Source organism: Triticum urartu, chromosome 3A, assembly GCF_056163025.1.
Source record: "Triticum urartu cultivar PI428250 chromosome 3A, HENAU_Tu73, whole genome shotgun sequence".
Taxonomy (NCBI): domain Eukaryota; kingdom Viridiplantae; phylum Streptophyta; class Magnoliopsida; order Poales; family Poaceae; genus Triticum; species Triticum urartu.
Genome location: NC_141875.1, coordinates 546,498,308 through 546,508,305, shown reverse-complemented (window position 1 = coordinate 546,508,305; position 9,998 = coordinate 546,498,308). Strand labels below are relative to the sequence as shown.

Sequence of the window (9,998 nt, the reverse complement as noted above, 5' to 3'; positions counted from 1 at the left end):
AGGATACCCAAAGGTGACAGTAGGGTATACCTTCTATCTCAGATCCGAGGGCAAATTGTTTGTCGCTAAGAACGGGTCCTTTCTCGAGAAGGAGTTTCTCTCGAAAGAATTGAGTGGGAGGAAGATAGAACTTGATGAGGTTGTCGAACCTTTACTTCAACCAGAGAGTGATGCAACACAGAAAGATGTTTTCTGTGGCGCCTACATCTGTTGAATAGGAAGTTAATGATAGTGATCATGAAGCTTCGGATCAAGTTGCTATCGAACCTCGTAGGTCGACAAGGATATGTACTACTCCTAAGTGGTACGGTAATCATGTCTTAGATATCATGTTGTTAGACAACAATGAACCTACGAGCTATGGAGAAGAGATGGTGGGCCCGGATTCCAAAAAATGGCTCGAGGCCATAAAATCCGAGAGAGGATCCATGTGTGAAAACAAAGTGTAGACTTTGGAAGAACTACTTGATCGTCGTAAGGCTGTTGGGTACATATGGATTTTAAAAGGAAGACGGACCATGATGGTAAGTATCACCAGTAGGAAAGCTCGACTTGTTGTTAAGATTTTTTCTGACAAGTTCAAGGAGTTGACTACGATGAGACTTTCTCACTCGTAGCGATGCTAAGAGTCTGTTGGAATTATATTAGCAGGTACTGCATTATTTATGAAATCTTGCAGATAGGATGTCAAAATATTGTTTCCTTGATGATTTTCTTGAGGAAAGGTTGTATGTGATACAACCAGAAGATTTTGTCAATCCTGAAAGATGCTAACAAGTATTCAAAGCTCCAGCAATCCTTCTAAGGACTGGAGTAAGCATCTCGGAGTTGGAATGTACGCTTTGATGAGATGATCAAAGATTTGGGTTTATACAAAGTTTATGAGAAACTTGTATTTCCAAAGAAGTGAGTGGGAGCACTATATAATTTTTGATGAGTATATGTTGTGAACATATTGTTGATTAGAAATGATGTAGAATTTCTGGAAAGCATATAGGGTCATTTGAAAGGTGTTTTTCAATGGAAAACCTGGATTAAGCTACTTGAACATTAAGCATCAAGATCTATAAGGATAGATCAAAAACGCTTAATGGTACTTTCAAATGAGCACATACCTTGACATGATCTTGAAGGTGTTCAAGATGGATCAGCGAAAGAAGGAGTTCTTGCCTGAGTCGTAAGGTATGAAGTTAAGACTTAAAGCTCGACCACGGCAGAAGAAAGAGGAAGGATGAAGGTCGTCCCCTATGCTTTTGTCATAGGCTCTATATGGTATGCCATGCTAAGTACCGCACCTGATGTGTGCCTTGCCACATGTCTGGCAAGAGGGTACAAAGATGATCTAGGAGTAGATCACCAGATAGCAGTCAAAATTATCCTTAGAGGAATAAGGAAATGTTTCTCGGTTATGGAGGTGACAAAGAGTTCGACATAAAGAGTTACGTCGATGCAAGCTTAAGACCTATCCGGATAGCTCTGAGTAGAGATACCGGATACGTATAATGGAGCAATAATTTGGAATAGCTCCAAGTGGAACGTGGTAGCAGCATCTACGATGTAAAGTTTTGCGAAATACATAGGGATCTGAATATGGCAAGACCCGTTGACTACAACCTCTCTCACAAGCATAACATGATCAAACCCAGAACTCATTGAGTGTTAATCACATAGTGATGTGAACTAGATTATTGACTCTAGTAAACTCTTTGGATGTTGGTCACATGGCGATGTGACCTGTGAGTGTTAATCACATGGCGATGTGAACTAGATTATTGACTCTAGTGCAAGTGGGAGACTGTTGGAAATATGCCCTAGAGGCAATAATAAATTGGTTATTATTATATTTCCTTATTCATGATAATTGTTTATTATCCATGCTATAATTGTATTGATAGGAAACTCAGATACATGTGTGGATACATAGACAACACCATGTCCCTAGTAAGCCTCTAGTTGACTAGCTCGTTGATCAATAGATGGTTACGATTTCCTGACCATGGACATTGGATGTCGTTGATAACGGGATCACATCATTAGGAGAATGATGTGATGGACAAGACCCAATCCTAAGCCTAGCACAAAGATCGTGTAGTTCGTATGCTAAAGCTTTTCTAATGTCAAGTATAATTTCCTTAGACCATGAGATTGTGCAACTCCCGGATACCGTAGGAGTGCTTTGGGTGTGACAAACGTCACAATGTAACTAGGTGGCTATAAAGGTTCACTACAGGTATCTCTGAAAGTGTCTGTTGGGTTGGCACGAATCGAGACTGGGATTTGTCACTCCGTGTAACGGAGAGGTATCTCTGGGCCCACTCAGTAGGACATCATCATAATGTGCACAATGTGACCAAGGAGTTGATCACGGGATGATGTGTTACGGAACGAGTAAAGAGACTTGCCGGTAATGAGATTGAACAAGGTATCGGATACCGACGATCGAATCTCGGGCAAGTACAATACCGCTGGACAAAGGGAATTGTATACGGGATTGATTGAATCCTCGACATCGTGGTTCATCTGATGAGATCATCGTGGAACATGTGGGAGCCAACATGGGTATCCAGATCCCGCTGTTGGTTATTGGCCGAAGAGTTGTCTCGGTCATGTCTGCATGGTTCCCGAACCCGTAGGGTCTACACACTTAAGGTTCGGTGACGCTAGAGTTGTTATGGGAAATAGTATGTGGTTACCGAAGGTTGTTCGGAGTCCCGGATGAGATCCCGAACATGATGAGGAGCTCCGGAATAGTCTGGAGGTGAAGATCGGTATATTGGACGAAGGGTATTGGAGTCCGGAATTGTTCCGGGAGTACCAGGTGATGACCAGCGTGTCAGAAAGGGGTTTCGGAGGCCCTGGCAAGCGTTGGGGGGCCTTATGGGCCAAGGGGAGAGGGCACATCAGCCCACTAAGGGGCTGAGCGCCCCTCCCACCCCATCTCACATAACCAGGAGAGGTGGGGGCGCCACCCCTAGGGCAGCCGCCCCTCCCGGCTTGGGGGGCAAGTTTCCTAGGGGGTGAGAGCGCCCAAACCCATCTAGGGTTTCCCCTGTGGCCGCCGCCCCTCCCCTGGGGAACCCTAGGGCACCTCCCCCTCCTCCCTTCCCCCTATATATAGTGAGGGAGAGAGAGGGCAGCCGCACCCTTCCCCTAGCGCAGCCCTCTTCCTCCTCCGACACCTCATCCTCCTCCGTAGTGCTTGGCGAAGCCCTGCCGGAGAACCACGAGCTCCATCACCACCACGCCGTCGTGCTGTCGGAGTTTTCCCTCAACTTCTCCTCTCACCTTGCTGGATCAAGAAGGAGGAGACGTCTCCCAACCGTACGTGTGTTGAACGCGGAGGTGCCGTCCGTTCGGCGCTAGGATCATCGGTGATTTGGATCACGACGAGTACGACTCCATCAACCCCGTTCACTTGAACGCTTCCGCTTAGCGATCTACAAGGGTATGTAGATGCACTCTCCTTTCCCTCATTGCTAGATTACTCCATAGATTGATCTTGGTGATGCGTAGAAAATTTTGAATTTCTGCTACAATCCCCAACAACACTGCTACAGAAGAGTACTGGGAAAGTGACACCAGGAACATGAAAAATTGCAGGACTACAGAGTAAACAAGCCCTGCTTCCAGATATTAGCTTATGCTGATAAACACAAAAATGAAATGGTAATTGCTGCTAACCAAGGCAAGCCCAGCATCTTCTCCCTTCTTTAAAGCTTCATCTATCTCTGGGTCACCAGAGTAATTCTTTGCCCAATCATGTATAGTTTATGGTCATTGGTCAGCATAACATCTACACTTTAGCGCGGGCTAATGAAAACATAACATGGTAAATTTTAGCGCTGCTGCTTGTGCAAAACTTAAGAAGAAGACACGCGCAAGGCTTCAGTTATTAACTATCGGGTAACAGTTACAAATTCTACAGAGAAAAAAGTATCTATTCAAAAATCCTTCTATTGCCTGCTGCTATTCCTCTCCTTTTTTCCATCACTTACCAATCAAATCCATTGATTTCGGTCTCTAGTTTTGCGGTTGCAGAGACGCGCACACACTTGAGCTCAAATACGCGTACCAACAATGCACGGGCATGAGGTGGAGCGGAAAGGACTGCCTCAAATCACAGGCTTCATGCTGGAAGCCTATGCAGCCTTGTTCTATTTTTTCGAGCAGCTAGTGGTGCCGCTCCTAGATAAGTGTCGGCTAGGAGCTCTGCTGTAGCCTGCTCTATGTGATGGGTGAGGCAGTACCATGATGGAGGATCCACGCTTGCTCTAAGAGAGAACAGAGAGGGTGGTGCCACGACGGATGGGGCGGCGGCGTGCACGCATGGGGCTGGGTCATGGTCACCATCCTGCGTGGGAGGGGATCTTGCCGGAGGAGCAGGTCGCCAACAGTGGAAGGCCATGGGTGTGGGGGCACTTGGGGTAGGGGTAGGCGCACCGGTGAGGTCAGCGACGACAGATCATAGACCAGGAGTTGAGTATTACTCACAATACACCATTAAATCTTGGAGTAAAATTGCATTATTTTGCAAGGCTCGAAATTTCTTTTTTCTTATCTTTTTTACTTCAGAACAAAGTGTTACTTTGGAATGTGCATGTGCCAAGCCAGGTTGGACTGCACACTGAATCATAGAAACTGCAATCTTATCATGGGAAACAACTGTTTCAGTTAGTTTAACTCGAACCAATTGCACTAAATAGAATAGAACACTTGAAAGAAGGTAAAATCAGCCCCTGCAGCAACGACTTTCACTAAGTAGTAGGACATTGCCGGCCCCAGCGGCCCCATACCAAGACCTTGATGCGAGCCTCTGCTAAAAATCATAAAATGAAATGTCGCTTTACAGATGATAATGATTTTCCATCAATGTTAGAATATCAAAACTGATCCAGTTCAAAGAACGGAAAGGCAAAGAAGGTGGACCTGCGGGAAAGATCAAGCCTTCCTCGGCGGTGCAGTAATAGTCGCAGTACACACTCCAGTAGTGCACTGCCTAACACAAAGTTCTTTATTGCTTTTTCGGATATAGAGAATAACTAAATATTTCATATTTTTATATTAGTTTTTTAAAACATTTTTGCCACTCTCTAAGTCTCCACTAATTAGGCTGAAAAATAGTCCAGTAAATTAATGGCCGATTGATTTTTGTGAGGTTTGGCGGCCATCACTTTTTTAGGAGAATCTAGCCCTCTGTTCTTTATCTGAAAAACAAACTCTACAATTGTGCCATCCATTACCTCTGAAACTCAGGAGTCGGATAAAGGTCATTGGCATTTCTCTATCTTCAAGGAAGGTTTGTGACAATGCACTGACATGTTTAAGGGTCGCAAAATTTTCCGGACCTGCCATATTACCTTGTTGACATAACAGATCAGCCATCATCATGTACTTCTATTGTAACATCTCCCATATTTTTGCTACTATCTAAAAGAGGTATGTGTAACATCCCCAGCATCACACTACAGTAATCCCTTATGATTAGTGCCAAGTCATCTTGTTTTACAAAGCTTAATCATGTTGGGATAATATCTGAACTCAAGTCCCTTCTCTGAATTCTATTCAAATTCAAAGTGAAATTTGAAGTTGCACAAAACTTGCTAGAAAAATGTTCATCATTTAGCCAAAATTCCATAACATTCAATTGTTAAGGAAAACAAATCACCATTGTGCTAAGATGGACATTAGCAATTATTTCATTGCAACTTCAGCATTTTTGAATGTCATTTTAATTGTGAAAAACGTAAATGACATCCCTTGGCCTCCGAACTTTTTGTGGCACTGGCTAAAAATTCCTTGGATTTTATGGGCCCAGTTCCATAATTTATTTAAGATATTTGGATGCCCAATTAACTCCCTTTCTTTCTCTGTTTATTAAACAAAAAAAGGAGAAAAGGAAAAGTAGAGGGGAGAGAAAGCCCCTGCCCCACTTGGGCTTAGGCCCACCCAGCCAGCCGACCCACCTAGGCCGACCCACTCCCCTCCCCGGTCATCCCTCTCCTTCTCTCTATTCACGCGACCGAGCCCCCCCCCCAGCTCGTTCCTGCCGGACCCGGCGCGGTGCCCCGCGTAGCCACATTGCCGGCGAGAGGATAAGGGCAGCCCTGACTCCTCGGGCTCCCTCCCCACTCCCCACTCCCACTTGCACCTCTCCTCCCCCAGATACACCTTTTCCCTCTTCCTCACGCGCTCACTCCTCCCCAGCACCACCGTCGCCGTGCGTCGGTCGATCCCGCGGCCACCGCTGTCCCCGTCCCTCTCCGTCGAGTCCCCGAGCATCGTCGTGCCCCGCGACGTCTTCCTCGACCACCGGACCAAGCCAGGAGTCCCCACAGTGAGTGAGGTGTCCTCTTCTTCCTCCTCTGCTCCGACGAACACCGGCGTCGAATTCGGCCACCTCGCGCCTCCCCCGAGCCCACTGAGCACACCTACAGGAGCCCAGTGAGCTCCTCCTCCCTCTCCCTCTCTCCCCGTGCTCTTTCGCATGTTGTGGCAGCCTCTGCCATCACCGCACGAACCCAGCTCCGTCGCATAGCTTGCCGCCGACGCTGTAGTCGCTGTTAGGCTCGCCCGAGCATGGGAACGTGCTCAGGTCCCCTCACCGCGGCCGCTCGTGTTGCTAGATCCCCTCCCCATGGCCTCTGTCGTTCACGCCGCCTATGGCCGAACTCTGGCGAGCGCTAAGGTGCTCACCGTCATCGTATCGAGCCTCCCCAAGACCAACCGGTGGCACAGCGCGATGCGCGCCGACACCAGCTCTCGAATGTGACCGAAAACGCGGCGAATCGTGCCTTGTAGCCGTTTTCCGGCCATCTCCGGCAAAATTTGTCCGCGGGAATGGTCGTCGGTGCGACTCCGGTCGCCGTCCGACGTGGCGCTGACGCGGCAGCCCTGGACCACGCCACTGAGCCACTGCCAGTGGGTCCCGCTAACCGTTGACCCAATCAATGTGCTGACTAGGCGTCCCTGTGACGTTGACGTGCGGGCCCTACCGCTTAATCCTCTAATTAAAACGTTTTAATAAGTAAAACTAATTAGTTTAGTTAATTAGTCTATGACAGGTGGGGCCTACCTGCTAAATAACTTTGTTTAGTTAGTTTTAAAACTCTGTTAGCTCTCTATCTATGACATGTGGGTCCCACTGGACCCACTGGCCAGGTTTGACCTGGTCAGCCGCTCTGTTGGCTGCTGAGGTCATCAACACGTCATGCTGACGTCATATTCCATTTCTGTTAATAATAATAATTCCAGAAAATGGTTTAATCTTTGAAAATTCATAGAAAATAAACCGTAACTCGGATGAAAATGTTTTCTACATGAAAGTTGCTCAGAAAAATCCAATGAATCCGAATACACGGTCCGTTCATTTGTCACATGCACCTAGCGTGCTGAACATGGAACTTTCCCCCTCCGGTCATCTGTCTGACACAGGTCCGGAACCGGGAAAACATTCCCGGTTGAATTCCCCCTTCACCTATATCATGTAGCCATATGTTAGGTCACACCCGGCATAGCATATTGCCATGTTATGCTTAGTGATGCATCTATTTGCTATGTATTTATTGTTTCTTCCCCCTCTTCTCTCCGGTAGACCCCGAGACCGATGTTGCCCCTGTGATCGACTACGTCAACGACGACACTTCTTCCTTTTCAGCAGAGCTTCCAGGCAAGCCCCCCCTTTGATCATCCCGATATCGCACATTCCATTCTCTCATGCTTGCATTAGATTTTTCTACTGTAATTGATTGCTCCTATTCTGATGCATAGCCTGCTTTTGTAACCTTCTTATTGTTACCTACTTGCTTATCCTAAACTGCTTAGTATAGGTTGGTTAGTGATCCATCAATGACCCCCATCTTGTCCTTGTTGCCCCTGCTTCATCATCGATGACTCGATCAATGTGATCGATGACCAGAGCCCGACACCTCACATCACATCACGCCCCTTTTGTTGCTCGACTATGCAGAGTTACCATCGAGTGCCGAGGGTGGAACCTCATACATCACTCCTGATGAGATCTATGTAGTGTAGCTATTCGGCCGTGGTCATCGAGGGTGATTTCCTCCTTAACCACTTCCGATACGACTCTATCGTGCAATCCCTCAAGTGTGAACCTCGAGGGTGGTTCCTCTTATGTTCACCTTGATGATTACATCGAGTGGAATCCGCCGAGGGTGGTTCCTCAGGGTTCCCCTTGGTGTTAGACACACAGTTACTATGGTTACTATGACTTTACACTGAACCAGGTTACTAAAGACGGGTCGGCCCTGGGGCGGTACCCACGCGAGCTTAATTGCGAGTGATGTGGAGTCGGGTTGACCTGGATAGTGCCCGTGAGATACTTACGAGGCATGCCCGGGCATTCTTCGCCCTTGCCACAAGTCCTCGAGACGGGACGACATGGTCACATTGATCGTGAGTCTCTGCTCGTTACCGCGTGCTCCTAATCCACTACGATTTGGATATTTGATCCAAGGGGCCTCTGGCCTGATAGCACTAACCATCACGTGGGCATAGTATGGGCATTCTGCGTCGTATGCATCAGCCGAAGCTTAATGGACGTCAGCGACTAAGCGGCGCGCGCCGGGTTGGACTGCGTAAGCACCTGCCTTTTTAAGGAGGTAGCTAGGTCTACTCACCGGCCACCCACGCAACGTGCGGGAGTTCCCCGGGCGATGGCCCATGACCCTTGGGGGCATAGGTTTAGTCCGGCGTGCTTGACCTCTCTATTATGCCTAGTTCGGGTTGCAGCGTATTGTTTGGCCGAGGACGGGCATGACCCAGGAAAGTGCGTCCGGCCGGAGTTAATCGAGCATGGTGGGTAAGTTTGTGCACCCCTGCAGGGAAGAAAACATCTATCGATAGCCTGTCCTACGGTAACGGACACTTGGAGTTGTATCCCGATCGATACAACTAGAACTGGATACTTGAGGTGATAACTGGATAGTATGGCTCTGGGATTGCTTTCTCACAGGGAGTCGAGAAAGGATCTCTAGCCGAGGTTGATAACACTACTACTACTTTACTTTATGCTACTCTTATCTCTTCTGATGCTGCAAGACGCTTGAAGATGCTAGTCTTCGATAGGCTAGGCTTTCCCCCTTCTCTTCTGGCATTCTACAGTCCAGTACACAGATACATCCCATTTCATTGATACCGATGCATATGTAGTGTAGATCCTTGGTTGCGAGTACTTTGGATGAGTACTCATGGTTGCTTTGCTCCCCTTTTTCCACCTCTTTCCATTCTTCCCGGATGCTGCAACCAGATGGGGGAGCCCAGGATCCAGACGCCACCTTCGATGACGACTGCTACTACACTGAGGGTGCCTACTACTACGTGGAGGCCGCCGCTAACCATGAGTAGTTAGGAGGCTCCCAGGCAGGAGGCCTTGCCTTTTCGATCGATGTTGCTTTTGTGCTAGCCTTCTTAAGGCAAGCTTGTCTAACTTATGTCTGTACTCAGATATTGTTGCTTCCGCTGACTCTTGTGTATTCGAGCTTATGTATTCGAGCCCTTGAGGCCCCTGGCTTGTAATATAAAGCTTGTATTATTTTAATTTGTATCTAGAGTTGTGTTGTGATATCTTCCCGTAAGTCCTTGATCTTGATCGTACACATTTGTGTGTATGATTAGTGTACGATTGAATCGACGGCCTCACAATATGGATTGGAGAAATTCATGGTAAGTATTGATCTATAGACAGTACCCTGTTAGTGTTTTCATATGCAAAATCATTTTTGTATTGTCATGACACATTGGTTATTGACAAACTATAAGACATACCTAAAATTCATAATATAACTTCCAAAACGGAAGAAATGCATTGCCATTACATATGGCACAATTTCTAATGCTGCATCGAAAGGTTTGTAAATGGAGGGTGGTCTGTTGCATCAAGTTCCTCTGTTGCACGTACCATATTATTGAATAAGTAAGGTATAAGCTTCTATACTCCTATTGTAAGGGATGAATATTGTGTCCATTTACATTCGATA

At 47.0% G+C, this 9,998-nt stretch overlaps 1 long non-coding RNA gene across 1 annotated transcript; it reads left to right on the top strand.

Annotated features, from left to right (window-relative positions):
* Positions 1 to 6,040: 6,040 nt before the first annotated feature.
* LOC147980463 (uncharacterized) lies at positions 6,041 to 9,585 on the top strand. Its single transcript, XR_015619343.1, has 3 exons — positions 6,041 to 6,441; positions 7,592 to 7,666; positions 9,269 to 9,585. It is a non-coding gene; the product is annotated as an uncharacterized LOC147980463 (long non-coding RNA).
* Positions 9,586 to 9,998: the final 413 nt, after the last annotated feature.